This window comes from Musca autumnalis, unplaced genomic scaffold, assembly GCF_047663935.1.
Source record: "Musca autumnalis isolate F117 unplaced genomic scaffold, ASM4766393v1 scaffold_1, whole genome shotgun sequence".
NCBI lineage: Eukaryota > Metazoa > Arthropoda > Insecta > Diptera > Muscidae > Musca > Musca autumnalis.
The window spans coordinates 199,975,288-199,991,427 of record NW_027411644.1 but is presented as its reverse complement, the minus strand read 5'-3'; the positions used below and the strand labels follow the sequence as shown (position 1 = coordinate 199,991,427).

Below are 16,140 nucleotides of genomic sequence, written 5' to 3'. Positions count from 1 at the left end.
TTTCTTTTGTTTTTTTTTTTATAGTAAGCTGCTTTTTTTCTAGGGGAGGTTTACTAACCCGGCGCCCAAACCCAAGTTTTTAACGTTCTTATGAGTGAACGCGCGGCACATGTTAGCTCACTACCTTTAACGGATTTTAAAGGCAATTGCCCAGGTGATACACGGGGTGGTCAGTGTCTACTTGAGATGAAAGAGGGACCAAGATATATCCTGGGCTTTGCCATGTTAATCTTTCATCCCCTACCTCATCCATTCTACTACTTTAGGGCTACAATTTTGCTGAAAGCTCATATTAGTTTCTCGTAGAATCGCATCTAATCACATCCATACAATTTTGCAGTATATATTCCAATTGCAGGACTTTGGACCGTTAATAGGACGATAGTATCCCTACTTTTCCGAACATTTTTTTTTTGTTTCTTCTGAAAGAACCTTATAGACCCTATAACGGTTCTATATTATTGAGCTAAAATGGATGGGCGCTTCTTCTTTGATATAAAAATACATCTTCCCCAGTTCTTTGTCGAATGTTAGTCGGAAATGGTTCCTTTTTCACTCATAAACCGGCGATAAATGCCATCCATTAACACAAAAAACTCTATCGCCACGTTTTAAAAATCCCAACAATTAATTCTTTTGAAAAACAATTTTCATTATATTTATTTCCTAGTTTTATGTCGGAACATTGCAGTTTCAAAGAGCATAGAATATAAAATAGAATAGCCTTTGTTATTTCCCCCATTATTTATTTTTTATTTAGTGGTCTTTCCTGTTTTTGCCTGTCAAAGTGAAAATAAGTGGAGACTTGTTGAAATAGGATGTTTAAACTAGAGCTGGCAAACCATCGATGGAAATATCGATAGTATCGATACTTAATTTTTTACGCCAATATCGATGAATAGTTTTTTATATCGATACTATCGAAAACCTTGGCATCACTAAAGAACACCCGTAAAAACAATAACCAGCAAATTGTAAAGATGCGGCCAACATTAGCCCAAACACCTAGGAGATTGATGAAGAAGTTACCTTGGAATTTAACGGCAAACATTTTTGCAAGATTATGGAAATGTTTGAGGTGTAGAACAATTTGATGGGGTAGCTGCTGTATTGACCGCAAATACGGTCAGATTTGATGAGTAAACCAACACGGAAACCTTGGAAGTAGATGACGAGGACAAAGACGAGAACGGTTCATCAAGTTGGGCAAGTTTTGCCGGTAGAAGGCATCACGCAAAACACGAACCTTTTAGTTACGTGTAGCCAAGGCACCTTTAAATTCTGTACATCGTCTAGTTGTAATGGTGGTGGGTGAGAGGGTCTTCCACAAAAAGGTTTCGCAAATGTTGGTGGCGATGAAGAGAGAAATACTGGAACCCAAGAAATACTAATCCATTTGTAACCATTCATCCAAAAACAGCACAATTAAACCGGCGGCAAATGATTGGATGATGATCAACAAACAAACAAAAACACCTATTTCAGATGGATCACCATACATGGCCAGTCATGACATAAACAATGGCTTGACCAATGGTAATAATCATACCAAAGAGTTTTGGGCACCATTAAAGAAAGCATGATCCCTGGGAGTGTCACCAACTTCAATGATTTTGGCACCAGCCAATTGCTTGATCAACCAGACATACAGAGGGATTTGACAGCATACCAAGATTCACTTTCTCTCTGCATTGGATCTTGCGTTCGGGTTTAGCAATTTCTGGCATACTGCAGAAGGGCTTTATGACCTAGAGGAATTTAATTCAAATGATTATTTTTTTTTTTCGTATTAAAACACTTTCTCTAGTTTTATACCACCCACCAAAATATGGTGGGTATAATTGTTAAACTCATCTCGACACTCCACCGACCATTCAGTAACAAAATGATTTCGTCAAATTGGACTGGAACAATTCTCTTCAAACTCCACCTCGAGAGTACGCAAACTCAATGACATACGAAATTTTAACAAAACATGTTTGTTGGTCATTTTGGATTATAAAAAACAGGGGTGGCAATTCCACGATAGTATCGATTTTATCGATATTTTGAAACAAAAATATCGAAAAAATCGAATGGGGCCGATATCGATAGTTTGCCAGCTCTAGTTTAAACTATAGATGTTTAAGTGTGTGTGTGTGTGAGTGCTCGCAATTTAGGTTCATTATTCTACCACCACAACAGTTAAAAGTATGCACCAAAAACATTTTGCTTGTTTGGACGTTTATTAAAATTATGCAAATATATTCATGAAATACACATAGAGAGTTTTTTCTGACTAACAGCACATTTTTGTAAAGATGGTTAAGTCCCATTGTCTACCAGGATGAAGAGTGCATCGTTTTTTTGTGCTCCGTCTAAAGATAATATTGAAGTAGTTGAGCTATCATGGCCTAAGGAGTTTGTATTGAAAAAGTGCTAAATATCGCTTTCAACATCACACATCCAACCAACTTATTGTAATTTTGCAGTTGTGAAGTATTTTTGAAGCCTTTTTTATTATCAAGTCAACCTAGTGTCTCGGGTCTTTCTAGAATCATTCTTCAATACACTCCTAAAAACAAAACAAAACATTGTTCCACAACATCCCATACGGGACAAGGGAGACTTCTCTCATATCAATGAGTGCACCCTGATTCATATTTAGCTCAATGATCCGAACGGCGTGTCTTAAGACACCACTTGTGGGGAAGTTTTTCAAGGCTGAAATACTCAGGAAATGTCGCCAACATTACTGAGGGGTATTTTGCCACCGTTGAAAAATGTTTGATGTTGCCTGGCCGGGGAATCGAACCCCCGACCTCCTGCGTGCAAGGCGAGCGTGCATACCATTGCACCACGGTGGCACCCAATACACACCTAAGAAGGTATACTTAATTAAAAGGACTATTCTAACTCAGCACTTAAATATTGACTATCTTTTACATAATTTCATGTGTTTGTATACATCCTCGTGGATTAAATTAAATACAAAATAAAAACATATATTTAATCCCTTTTGACTTTTTTCCTAAATTTTATATTCATATTTCAAAGGACTAAAAGATAAGCGAACATGTTTTCAACAAACCTTTGGAGTGTATTTAAGTATCATTTTGCATTATTTTCGGTACCACAATATGAATATAATAATAAGGAAAATAACGACAAGGTGGAATTATATGGAAGATTTTAATATTTATTTAAAAAAAATGAAGGAGAGATTTTAAACACCCTCCGTATAAAAGGTACTAGCATGTGCCCGCTATTTTGTTAGCGAAATGTTCACATTTATAGAAAAGAGGATTATGTACATATATATTATACAAATTAAATGCTTTTGGATAAAATAAACATTTTGGCCTTAAACGTTAATTAACGTGAAAGCTGTGGCTATATTTATGTTAAACCAGTAAGGAAAGAATCAAGGTCGGGCGGGGCTGGCTATATGATACCCTACACCACTGTGAATAAGTCATATATATCCAACTATACAAATCTCGACTGATATCAATATAACCAAATTCCATCCCACATTTCTAATTTCACCAAAATGGACAGATATAGCGTGTTTGGTACATCAAATTCCCCAAATCGGTCAAAAATACATATGGGAGCTATATCAAATTCTTAACTGATTCCAATATAATTTGGAACATTTATTTCTAGATCAAATACCGATACAAGTTCCAAATTTCATTAACATTGGACAGATATAAGGTGTTTTGTGTATTAAAAACCACAAATCGGCCGAAAATATTTATGAGAGCTATATTCAAATCTGAACCGATTTCGATAAATTTTGTACATTTATTTCTAGACCAAATTCCCTCACAAATTCCAAGTTTCATTGAAATCGGACATATATAGAGTGTTTGGTCCACCAAACATATTAAATCCGCCGAAAATATATGTATATGGTAGCTATATACAAATATAACTCATTTCGATATAATTTGGCAAACTCTATTCTCTCTTAATTCCGTCGCACATTTCAAATTTCACCAAATACCTCAAATCGCGCGAAAATATATATGGGAGCTACATCCAAAGCAGACTTTTTTTAGACTTAATATGACAATTCTGAAAGTGATTCTAAGTACACATATCCCCAAAAGGAACTCCTTTTGTATGTTACATATAAATGCACAAAGACATAATGTCCCTTACCACAGAGTGGTAATGCTGATAAACCACACTTTTCACGATTTTCCTGTCAAAGTAAAAGTAGAAGCCAGATTTTTTTTGTTTTTTTTTTTTTTAATTTTCTTCTAATTTCATTCCGCAAACAGATTTTTCAAAAACTCGTATATAGGATAGTAGAACTCGCGAATCTGAGTTATTCGATGCATGGTCGTGTATGTAGTCTACACAGCTTCATAGAAATCTTTATCCGAATACGAAAATTCTGTACGAACATTTTTCTAAAAATCATATTTTTCGGACCTAATTTGAACAATTGTCATCCGAATTCCTCGTACTTGACTGCAAATTTTAGATTTTTATGTCATACTCGCGAAAATCCATCCACAAATATGCGAGATACGAGAAATTCAAAAGTAGGAAAATCACCTAAAATTGTTTTTGAAAATACCACGTTTTCCGCGGATCGTTTCCTCTGCAATGAAAAACTAGTACAGCATATTCGTTTTTGCGGAAACAGAGTTTCAAAAACTTCACTGATAAGGGAGCTACACTAAGTTTATCCCAAACAAGTAAGAAAGTATCAGTCAGCTGTGCTGATGGAGATATACCCTCAGATACTGACCAAAAAAAAACCGTATATAAAATGTATTGATTTTGTATCATGAGTTTGCTTTAAAATCTGTAGGTACCGCAACGTGGGCTTATACCAAATCATTGACCTACCAAACATTTTTAGTAACCAAACTTCTTCATAAAGGATTCGTTAAATTAAGTTTGAAAAAGTTTTAGAGTTATCTTGCACAATAGCCATTTTGGTATGTGCAGGTAGGGTTTTGGAGTTTTTGGGCCATTATCTCAGGAAGTATTGACTTAATCCGGAAAAAGTTGTACCGTTATAAATGAGGCAGCTAGAACAACCTACTAAGAAAAGAATCAAAACGATGCGAGAGGAGCTCTTAAACTTCACTTTTTCCGAATTTTATGTGGGAGATACCCGAAGGAGTAGACCGATATAGTCTACACACGAGTCCGATATATATCTGGAAGGAATAATATGTTGTGCAAAATCTGCACCACTCAGAAACTCCCTGAGAGAATTATCTTGCGGATTTGCCGTTTTGGTTGGTGCCGTCAGGGTTTCTTCACAGCAAAAATACCCATTATAAAACCCCCTACTAACCAATTATTTTTACTAGGGCGCGCTCAATAGTTAGTTATTTCTTGGCCACTTAAATAAGTAGTTAAAAAAAACAGTCACGACTTTTAGTAACTAGTTATTTAACTACTTATTTAGGTGGTCAAAAATAACTAATTATTACGCGACATGCCCTTGTTAAAATAATGGTTTTGTAGGGGGTTTTGTAATGAGTATTTTTGCTGGGCTGAAGCTTTTAGGCCAATATCTCAGGAAGTATGGACTTGCGCAAGAAAAACAAGTAAAAGTGCGTTAAGTTCTACTGGGCCGAACTTTTTATACTCTCCACCATAAAATATTCTGAACTAAAATGGAATAATTATTTTCTTTCCTGTCAACAATTTTAGGCGGAGATATTTTGTGATCCCTGAAACCTAAATAAGGTAAAAAAAAATCATAAAAATATATTCAATCGGTCGGGAACCTTGTGGACCTATGTTTTTGGTGGAGAAGCTTTGTGGCCACTGGGAACCTCAAATGTCAAATTGCAGATACTTGGGCCAAAAATTTTAGCTAAAATCCAAAAAACCGAAAATCGGGTAAAAACTTAAAAATCTACCGCTATACGGGGGCTATACCAAGACATGGATCTATATTGACAGTTTTTAGTGGTGATGTTTTGTGATCATTTGGAACCTCAACTGTCAAATGTAGTTTGACAGTTCGGTCAAAAATTTTAGTTAAAATCCTCAAAATACCGAAAATCAGGAGGTACGGTTACATGGGGACTATACCAAAACGTGGACCTATGTTGACGGTTTTTGGTGGAGATGTTATGTGACCACTGGGAACCTCAAATGTTCAATTACATGTAGTTTGTCAAAAAATGTAGTTCAGATCCAAAACACACTTGGGGTCTAAAACTGTTATTTCGATGAGGCACATTTATTAGCCTAAAGGCTGAGGGTATAAAAAATAGTGTGTGATGCTACATCCACGGTTCTTCATTGATCGCCTTGAAATAGATATACATATATCGATGTTGATTTACATGTTGGGCACTGAAATCGAATGCGGACAAAAAATGTATGCACCCCCGCAAATAAGGGACGTTTTGCAGGTTTTTGGATACTAAGATGCAGTCGATGCTACATCATAGCCTCCAAGTGAAGTTTTGAGAAATATATACAAATTTAAAGGTATTGTTGCCCATGAAAATCTCATGAGGACAAAATGATTTTGATAATTAGGCGATTAATTAAAACAGTTTATTTGAACTCTCTTTACATTTAACAAGTCTAATTATTGATCTCAACAACCGGATAAATTTCTTCAAGGGAAACCTTCTATGTGAATGTAGATAAAGCTAAATCCGCCCATTTTCTTGGGAATTTCAAGAAAAGTAAAAGAAATACTCCTATAGATTTTTTCCCATATTTTCAACTCTAGAATACATGTGAAAAATATGTTTTCAAACCAAAATTTATTTTTTTTGTTATCCAAATATGTGCTTATTTTGGCTATAACGTCCAAACTATTATCCCGATCATTATAGTTTTCTCATTCCTCAGTTCATTCCCCGTGAAGTTTTTATTTAAAACTATTTTTTTCAGATTACATTTTGTAATTTTTTTTTTGTAAATACTATATACTGAATACTGAATAACATTTTACAAATATTATGAGTGAGAAGATTCACTGACGTCGCTTCGTGATTACTTTTTCGTGACAATTGTACTCATTAAAATAATAAGCGTTTTAATAACATTTTTTTCTTAAAAGCAAAAGTAAATTCTCGGCACCTTTTGTCCGCAACAACCAAAGATTTGCTCGAGAGCGGATTTTTACTACTTTTTTTAATTGAATATGAAAGAATTGGCAACTTTTCACATATACCACTAAACTGGCCCAATTGCTTAATCAAAGCACACCTCGTCCCCATAAGATATCAGCACAGTGGAAAAGTATTGTCCATTCCATTCAAAAAGTCGCGAAATCCATACTTAGATACCAGAGATCCCCACCAAGGAACACATGGTATGACCAGGAGATTCGTGCTGCTACCGAAGAGAAAAATGAGGCATATAGGGCTATTTTACAATCAGTAGCAACGCTTAGCCAACGGGAGAGGTATTCGGATAAATGGAGAGGCGAAAAACGTCGTTTTCGCGGGAAAAAAGAAAAATGGAAAAGCGGGGGTGTGAAAAAATGTAGATGTACAGGAACCAGAATGAAGTTCGAAAATTCTACCAAAGAATGAAACTTCAAACTGATGGCTTTGTTAGCGAGCTATTTATAATATAAAGAAAATAACACAAAACGTATCGCAATTATATAAAAAATCCCTGAAAAACTCTTGCTTGTTTTTCTTGGGTTTTCGACTGTAAATATCAAACCGTTAAATATTCGAGGAAACGACCAATTACAATATGGCTTCTAAGATCTCAACAAACAAATTTCTAGACGGTTCTTAAAAGTCAAAGTAGCAAAATGACATTCTTTCGCTTTCGCCTAAATAAACATACCTAAGTTAAAAGTTACGTTACCTGCATCATGGCCTACTACCATACATTTGACTTATTCTTTTTGTTATTTTCTTATTCCATAATAAATAATACAATAATATTAAAAAAGTGTTTTCTTATATCACAATTCATTCTATCTTTAAATAATAGTTAACTGATTATTTCAATTTATATGTTAATGAATTTTGAAACTAGAAATCCGTTGCTGATACAACAATTTTCCTATGGATATTGTAGTCAAAATAATTTATGTAAATATGATAATTCACACAAATTCAATCTGCAACTGTAAATACATTTATTTCCTTGTATGCAATGCAAGTATGTATGAGTAAATCTTGAAGACAAAGACAAATTTTCATAAAAAGAGTTGCCGTATTAATGAAGTAAAACGATGGAGTAAAATTGCTAAAATTGGGTGACGTAGGGGATGGAAGATACCAAGCAACGGTCCTGACCGGTTTAAACATGGCAAAGCCCAGGATTTATCTTGGTCCCTCTTTCATCTCAAGTGGACACTGACCTCCCCGTGGTGTCACCTGGGGAACTGCCTTTAACACCCGTTAAAGGTAGTGAGCTAACATGTGCCGCGCGTTCACCCATAAGAACGTTAAAAACTTGGGTTTGGGCGTCGGGTTAGTAAACCTCTCCTAGAAAAAAACAGCATACTATGAAAAAAACGAAAGAAAAGAAAAACAAACCCCTCTAAAGTTGACGAACCCCGCAAACGTTTTAAGGACCATGATCTGCGAATCTGCACCTGGAATGTTCGCACTCTTTATAGAGAAGGTGCAGTCTTCGCATTGGCAGACGTACTTGAAAAGTACAAGACCGATATTACTGCCATACAGGAAATACGATGGATTGGGAAAGGCGTCACAACAACACCTAAAGGTGACGCACTGTATTATAGCTGCCATGACGTAAAGCATGTGTTTGGTTGTGGATTCGTAGTTAGTCGGAGACTAAAACATCTGGTATCCAGCTTCACCCCAGTGAATGAAAGACTTGCTGCAATTCGAATAAAAGCTAAATTCTTCAACATCAGCTTTATTTGCGCTCATGCTCCCACTGAAGAAAAGGACGAACAGACCAAAGATATATTTTACGAGTGCTTAGAAGAAACATATGACCGTTGCCCTACCCATGACATTAAAATCATTCTAGGCGATTTTAATGCCAAAATTGGAAAGGAGAATATCTTTGGCACAACAGTCGGGAAATTCAGTCTCCACAGTGAAACATCTGACAATGGTATGAGGCTGATAGACTTTGCAGCTGCCAAAAACATGGTAGTTAGCTGGCTGTCTCCAGATCAGAAAACAAGAAACCAAATTGATCATGTTGTAATAGATGGAAGACATTCATCGAGCGTGTTAGATGTACGATCGTTCCGAGGCGCAAACATTGCTGCTACCGAAGAGAAAAATGAGGCATATAGGGCTATTTTACAATCAGTAGCAACGCTTAGCCAACGGGAGAGGTATTCGGATAAATGGAGAGGCGAAAAACGTCGTTTTCGCGGGAAAAAAGAAAAATGGAAAAGCGGGGGTGTGAAAAAATGTAGATGTACAGGAACCAGAATGAAGTTCGAAAATTCTACCAAAGAATGAAACTTCAAACTGATGGCTTTGTTAGCGAGCTATTTATAATATAAAGAAAATAACACAAAACGTATCGCAATTATATAAAAAATCCCTGAAAAACTCTTGCTTGTTTTTCTTGGGTTTTCGACTGTAAATATCAAACCGTTAAATATTCGAGGAAACGACCAATTACAATATGGCTTCTAAGATCTCAACAAACAAATTTCTAGACGGTTCTTAAAAGTCAAAGTAGCAAAATGACATTCTTTCGCTTTCGCCTAAATAAACATACCTAAGTTAAAAGTTACGTTACCTGCATCATGGCCTACTACCATACATTTGACTTATTCTTTTTGTTATTTTCTTATTCCATAATAAATAATACAATAATATTAAAAAAGTGTTTTCTTATATCACAATTCATTCTATCTTTAAATAATAGTTAACTGATTATTTCAATTTATATGTTAATGAATTTTGAAACTAGAAATCCGTTGCTGATACAACAATTTTCCTATGGATATTGTAGTCAAAATAATTTATGTAAATATGATAATTCACACAAATTCAATCTGCAACTGTAAATACATTTATTTCCTTGTATGCAATGCAAGTATGTATGAGTAAATCTTGAAGACAAAGACAAATTTTCATAAAAAGAGTTGCCGTATTAATGAAGTAAAACGATGGAGTAAAATTGCTAAAATTGGGTGACGTAGGGGATGGAAGATACCAAGCAACGGTCCTGACCGGTTTAAACATGGCAAAGCCCAGGATTTATCTTGGTCCCTCTTTCATCTCAAGTGGACACTGACCTCCCCGTGGTGTCACCTGGGGAACTGCCTTTAACACCCGTTAAAGGTAGTGAGCTAACATGTGCCGCGCGTTCACCCATAAGAACGTTAAAAACTTGGGTTTGGGCGTCGGGTTAGTAAACCTCTCCTAGAAAAAAACAGCATACTATGAAAAAAACGAAAGAAAAGAAAAACAAACCCCTCTAAAGTTGACGAACCCCGCAAACGTTTTAAGGACCATGATCTGCGAATCTGCACCTGGAATGTTCGCACTCTTTATAGAGAAGGTGCAGTCTTCGCATTGGCAGACGTACTTGAAAAGTACAAGACCGATATTACTGCCATACAGGAAATACGATGGATTGGGAAAGGCGTCACAACAACACCTAAAGGTGACGCACTGTATTATAGCTGCCATGACGTAAAGCATGTGTTTGGTTGTGGATTCGTAGTTAGTCGGAGACTAAAACATCTGGTATCCAGCTTCACCCCAGTGAATGAAAGACTTGCTGCAATTCGAATAAAAGCTAAATTCTTCAACATCAGCTTTATTTGCGCTCATGCTCCCACTGAAGAAAAGGACGAACAGACCAAAGATATATTTTACGAGTGCTTAGAAGAAACATATGACCGTTGCCCTACCCATGACATTAAAATCATTCTAGGCGATTTTAATGCCAAAATTGGAAAGGAGAATATCTTTGGCACAACAGTCGGGAAATTCAGTCTCCACAGTGAAACATCTGACAATGGTATGAGGCTGATAGACTTTGCAGCTGCCAAAAACATGGTAGTTAGCTGGCTGTCTCCAGATCAGAAAACAAGAAACCAAATTGATCATGTTGTAATAGATGGAAGACATTCATCGAGCGTGTTAGATGTACGATCGTTCCGAGGCGCAAACATTGATTCGGACCACTACCTTGTTGCAGCAAAGGTACGCACCCGCTTAAACGTAGCAAACAAAGTACGAACAGACACAACACGAAAGTTAGACATCGGTAAGCTGCAATCACAACAGATAGCCACAGCATATTCCACTCAACTAGCCCAATTGCTTAATCAAAGCACTCCTCATCCCGATAACATATCAGCGCAATGGCAAAGCATTGCCCACTCCATGCAAACAGCCGCAAAATCCATACTTGGATACCAGAGACCTCCACCAAGGAATCCATGGTATGATGAGGAGTGTCGTGCTGCCACCGAAGAGAAAAATGCGGCATATAAGGCTACTTTACAATCCGTAGCAACGCGTAGCGCACGAGAGAGATACAGGGAGAAAAGGAGAGAGGAGAAACGTCTTTTCCGCAGGAAAAAGAGAGAGATGGAAAAGCGGGAGTGTGAAAAAATCGAGATGTACAGGAGCCAGAATGAAGTCCGAAAATTCTACCAAAGAGTCAAGCATCAAACTGATGGCTTTGGTACAGGCACATCCTCCTGTAGAGACCAGCAAGGTAATTTGGTAACTGATACAGATAGTGTACTCAGGATGTGGAAAGAACATTTTTCAAATCTGTTGGTATCCAATAGCAGCGAAGACGACGAAGATACCACAGTCCCAATCCCAGAAGATGGTATTGAATGTATACCGCCCATTCAAGATGAGGTAAAGACAGCAATAGATCGTCTGAAGAATAATAAGGCAGCAGGGGCCGATGGCTTACCAGCCGAGCTGTTCAAAACCGGAGGCGACACGCTGATAAGGTGTATTCATCAGCTAGTTAGCACCATCTGGCAGGAAGAACGAGTACCCGACGATTGGAACCTGAGTATCCTGTGCCCCGTCCACAAGAAGGGAGATAAGACTGTATGCTCTAACTATAGGGGCATAAGTCTACTCCCTATTGCCTACAAGATCGTGTCAGGGATATTGTGCGAACGACTAAAGCCTATGGCAAGTCCACCATTGACTAGATATTTACCCTGCGGCAAATCCTGGAGAAGACCCAAGAGATGCAGATCGACACCTACCACCTTTTTGTCGATTATAAAGCAGCCTTCGACAGCCCGCTGCGTTCAAAGGTATTCCAAGCCATGTCTGAATTTGGTATCCCGCAAAGCTCATCCGGCTTTGTAAAATGACTTTAACTGACACGAGGTCCTCAGTTAAAATAGGAAAGAACCTCTCCGAAGAGTTTGGTACCAAAAGAGGTTTCAGACAAGGAGACAGCCTTTCGTGTGACCTCTTCAACATCCTGCTAGAGAAGGTTATACGAGAGGCAAACGTCAAAAGAAGTGGCACAATCTACACCAATAGTCACATGTTACTTGCTTATGCTGATGATATAGACATCATGGGCCGATCAGTAAAAGAAGTAACTGATACCTTTATATAGGTCGAAGGAGAATCTGCTAAAGTGGGTCTGGCGGTAAACGGTGAGAAGACCAAGTTGATGGTGTCGACGCGCAATGCGTCCATTGAGCTCGGACCGACTGTGGAAGTTGGTTCCTATAGTATTGAGGTAGTAAAAGACTTCGTCTACCTCGGCACCTCCGTAAACACAACAAACGACATCAGTTGTGAAATAAAAAGAAGAATTGTATTGGCCAACAGATGCTACTTTGGTTTAAGTAAGCAGTTTAAAAACAAAGCCACATCTCGTCAAACAAAAATAACGCTCTACAAAACACTGATACTACCCGTGCTGATGTATGGCTCCGAAGCCTGGGTACTTGCGCAAGCAGACATGGCAGTGCTTGGTGTGTTTGAGAGAAAAATTCTTCGAAAGATCTACGGACCAATCTGCGTTGACGGTGAATATCGACGTCGCATGAACCACGAGCTGTATCTGCTATACAACGACATCAATATAGTTAAACGTATCGAGATGCAGCGATTGTGTTGGCCATATCATAAGAATGAGCGATGATGAACCCGCTAAAAAGGCGTATGAATACATGCCACATGGCGGTGCACGCAGAATTGGCAGGCCAAGGAATAGATGGCGCAAACAAGTGGATGATGAGATGAAAAGGCGCGGTATTCCAGAGTGCAAAGCAACAAATAGAGAGGAATGGAGATCTATTCTTAGTTCGGCCTATAGAACAAATGTTCTGTAATGGGCCAGCTAAGTAAGTAAGTAAGTAAGTAAGTAAGTAAAATTACTGAAACATAGATCGAAGCGTAGACGAAGAAAAAATTAATTTATATTTATATTTAAATTATAGCATAATATGTAAATCCGCTAAATTTAAAATTATACATTTATTCCCGTTTAGGTTTGATTTAATTGGTCCTGGATATTGATCGAAAAAGATTTGCAATAGTAACAATTATAATAGCCGCTCTGTTATTTAATTGAATAGTACGGCATCACCTAAATATACTTGCATATATTTTACTGGGAAAGGCAACAGATGACGAAATGCACACTAACATACATATACTTTTTGTTTCATATTCTCTTATAAATGATGATGTTGTGCTCTTCCACGTCAAAGCTTTTATGAGTTTTTAAGTACTTTTGATTGAGATGACAAAAAATAAAAGTGAATTTGGGAATAGTGCCAAGAACAAACGACGTGAAAAGCAAAGACGACAACGTGATACCTTACACCGCTACACACGGTGCTCTTGAACCAAATGTAAATGGAATGTGCCTACACCTGGGAAGTTTTTGCGGATTCTGAAACTACGTACAATGTTCATAGATAAGAAAAATCAAAAAACAAAAAAATCGCCGTAGGGCCTTTTTAATAAATCGCCATTCAAGTTGACATTTTTAAGGGTTTATTAGGTCTCCACGATTTTGCTTGGAAACAGCAAGTCCTATTGAAATGGGACTTAAGAAAATGTTGTAGCTAAGAAAATTCTCTACAAGATTGACTTTTATGATATCTTCGTAGTTTTTATTGTCGAGTTTCAATAGCACCGTGTACATTTGGGCATTAACGGTCTGTGGATAAAAATTAATTTTTAAAAGGAGAATCCACTTAAAAAGGTTATAAAATCATAAGAATCCGGATTATGGCCGAGTCAGTATTTAACTCTTAAATTCACATTTTGTTATATGTCTGGTTTCTCTATACATCATCGTAATTTCCACCAATGCAAAACCTCTTTTATAATTGCAATATTTTGTAATTGAATAAATAGACCACATTGGGTACATACGATATTGAATGAAAGTATTGGCCGTTTCACACAGAAAAATAGGTCAATATTATGGTCTAAATGTAGTCTGATCATCCTCGCAAACTCATTCTCATGCTAAGATCATCGCAATGGAACCATAATTGTGACCCCTTTTGAGGTTATGGTATACTACAAACAACTTCCATAAGTGCCGTTCTTGAATATCAAATATTTTAGGCTATTGAAACTATATGGTGACCACAAATATCAACAAAATTGGCATCAAGGAAGGTCAATTGACCCTCTTGCATATTTCACACCTTAAATATTTTGCTATCATCACCAATAATTCCGGTTCTATGCAACGGATTGGCTCGGAAGAATCTTCGACCAAGGACAGTCAACTCAACAACTATGTGTTTGTGCATTTTATCACCATAGGAACGGCAGTGTATCCCGGAATGCCTGCTCCGAGCCCTCTTAGTTCGTAACGGGATAAAGGAAAACTTCGGACCATGGATCTGTTTCATTTGCCAGATTCGTATCCATCACATGTCAATATCTGCGAGATGTAATGGATGCATTTCCTACATATCCTTGTACTTCCCGCTGCTCTGGACTTGAACGCCATTAGGACTACTGTGATAGGATTTATCTACCTGTTTGCTGCTCCAGAACATCTACCAGCACGTCTCCAGCACGTCGTCGTCGAATTCAGCGTTGTTGTTGGACTATAAGACACCCCCGCAATCTCCACAATAACAACAAACTCAACATCTTACGCCATATGTTGATGTTCAGCGCCCGGGAAGGCATCGTTCCTTCAATTCAATTGCAGAGGTCTCCGATAGAATTTTTGAGTTGGTCGCCGCAATTAAGGAAACAAAGCTCATCGTCACTTGTAGCTTGCCGCTTTGCGACGGTTACAACGTTTTACGGCCTGTCCAGTACATGGAAATTATATGTGTAGTAGTAAAGAGTGATACTGCCGAAGTAGTACTCACCTTAAACCAGAGACAAACTTCTTTGCAAAGAAGTATAGTGAGGGCGCCCACTGAGTTGTTTTTGCATTTGCTTCTCTCTCACTTACAGTGTACGTGAATAAAAACACACGATAAATATCATGTGATTGTTGCTTTCTTCACCCATACTAAAGCATTGATGGAAATTCTTGGGCGACCCTGCCTTAAACTTACCCTTTTTCGCTGCTTGTCTACATTGTGCAGCATAATGGCCTCTACCGCCACAACTGTAACATTTGAAATTTCTTTTTGTGCGCGAATGTCTGGGTTGCCTGCATAGTTGTTGCTAACATTCTTCTTGTGTGTATTGGATGTCATATTTTGCGTATCGGAATTTCTACTTTCACAGTGGTTGTTATTGCTATTTCTGGTGCGATGTGTCATAAACGCATAATTGGAGTGTCCATAATTTTTCAACTCATATGATGATTTCCTCCTTTCGCTCTCCTCGGACAATTTCACCTTTAGAGCGCACAGCGTAGGCAAATCATCCCGCGACTCCAATGCAACACCAACATTTTCGTATGGCTCCGGCAAACTGGCGAGGATCATTATCACTAACAGGTCTTCAGCCAACTCTATACCTGTGTCAGACATCTTGTCTACGACGGACGTAAACTCGCTCAGGTACTGCTGAACTCCATCGCCTTCTCTCATCTCATATTGAGCAACTGTTTGAACAGCGAGACCTTCCTCACTGGCCCTTTCGGTTGATGTACTGCACTCAAACTGTCCCATTCTTCTTTAGCCGACTTACAGCTCTTTACGTAAGATAGCTGAACAGTAGTTACGCTCAATATGATCGTTGCCATTGCTTTTTGGTCACGCTTCTTCCAGGAAATATTTTGCTCTTCCGCCTCTTCAGAGATCACACT

The 16,140-nt window shown here is 37.8% G+C and overlaps 1 pseudogene; it reads right to left on the bottom strand.

The window, feature by feature from the left end:
* Window positions 1–752: 752 nt before the first annotated feature.
* On the bottom strand, window positions 753–15,862 carry LOC141390178 (protein transport protein Sec61 subunit alpha-like; annotated as a pseudogene).
* Window positions 15,863–16,140: the final 278 nt, after the last annotated feature.